The sequence below is a fragment of the Anas acuta genome, chromosome 9 (assembly GCF_963932015.1).
Source record: "Anas acuta chromosome 9, bAnaAcu1.1, whole genome shotgun sequence".
Taxonomy (NCBI): domain Eukaryota; kingdom Metazoa; phylum Chordata; class Aves; order Anseriformes; family Anatidae; genus Anas; species Anas acuta.
Window position 1 is genome coordinate 16,166,878 of NC_088987.1, and position 1,777 is coordinate 16,168,654.

Consider the following 1,777-nt stretch of genomic DNA (forward strand, 5'->3'; position numbering starts at 1 on the left):
ACAAACAATCAAAAAAATATGAACAGCAAGAAGCTTAATCTGGGGCCTGCCCATGCACTCTTCTTTCTCTTCTGGTTTGAAATTTGCCTTTTGAGGTTTGCATTTAAGCTCAGGCCCTTGCACAACACAGAACACGTTAAGTATTTGACAGAAAGCTCTGAAGAGTTTAATTCTCTCTACCATATAAACTTAAATGAACTTTGTCTTCTTGTTACCAGACTCTGTCTTTAAAAGAAATAAAAGACAAACAGAAAGCTTAAAACAACAAACCTTAAACATCTACTGGAACCTTTCTACGAATATGTAAAGTCACAGAGCCTTCTGTTCCTGAAAACTGTTTTCTTCTGTGTTTATTCATGCTCAGAAGGGTCCTGCTTTGTTACAACTATGCTGGTTACATTATTAAAGGACAAGAAAAATAGACCTGTAAATTATAAACAGAAAGTACAACTAATCAGAGTGATCTTTGATTTTGTTCTGGTTAATAAAAAAAAAAAACAGTAGATCAGTCAGCTTCTACAACTGCACAGCACAGGTTACAGCATTTTTGTAAACTCCCAGAATACACTGTTTTACAAGCAAATTGCAGAGCATTATTCCTGATTTTGTTTTCTATCTTGCTTAACAAATGAACAAAGAGTCATAGTGATCCACCACATAGAACAAGAAAGGCAGCAGCTGCTGTGAAAGAAGACCATATATTCATACAGAACCTTCCAGACACATAAATCATGTTCTATAATTACCTATACCTGTTCCACACCAGTGGAAGGAGCTGCAGCCCTTCTGCCCAGTGGTTGACTTCTAAGGTTAAAAAGTGAAAAAAAGAAAGACTATAGAGATATAAAAAACATTTCAGTAAAACCTTCCACAGCAAGCTAATTAAGATAAACTCGATCCCGTTCTGCGACCCACAGTGTAAGGTGGGCCACGTTGGATGCCCATACCTGGGAGCAGTGCGTGGCTGGTGCATTTTCCTGGGGGAGCTGCTGTGTGATTCAGCTGGGTACAGGGGCAGCTCTGACCTCTCTGAGCCAGCGCTGCATGTGGGTGCTCCCGCAGCATCCTTGTCACATTTTCTGGATGCATTCTCCATCACCTGTACCAGGGATGGCTGTAGGATAGGACGACCGAACCAATAAACCCATGTAAAATCCAATAGGTCCATACAAAAAGTCAACAGTTCTTCAAGGTCCAGGAAATTTCCCTCTGAAGAACCCTTTCTTTCCTTTAAATTACTTTTTAGTACAACGGATACAGGTATGATATTAGAAACAACTTTATTTTTTCCTGCCTTATTTTAGTAAGCTGATATTTTTCTGGAAGGGATTTTATAACAACACTTACCACATCTTCAATTCATTAGCTTTTCTGCATATATATATATATATATATATATATATATATATATATATATATATATATATAAATCACAGAATCATTTAGGTTGGAAAAGACCTGTACGATCATGTAGCCCAACCTTTACCCTCACACAAGGCCTGAGCACCCAGCAGCCCCTTTTCTATTTATCCACAGGGCACACCTGGGGTGCTGCGGAGCGATGACAACGATCAGCGAGCTCTCCAAATGCCGGATAACACAAGCGTTAATAAAAGTTTCTGGCGTGTTTCAGCATCAGTTAAAAACAGCCCTTCCACACCGAGCCTCACCGTGCTTCAGTGAGCCCAAAACGGCTTTTTTTCTGACGGCTGCCCCCCACCTTAGGCTCGGGGCATTTACCCGCAGGTACATCGCCCGGCGGCAGCCCGGCCAGGGG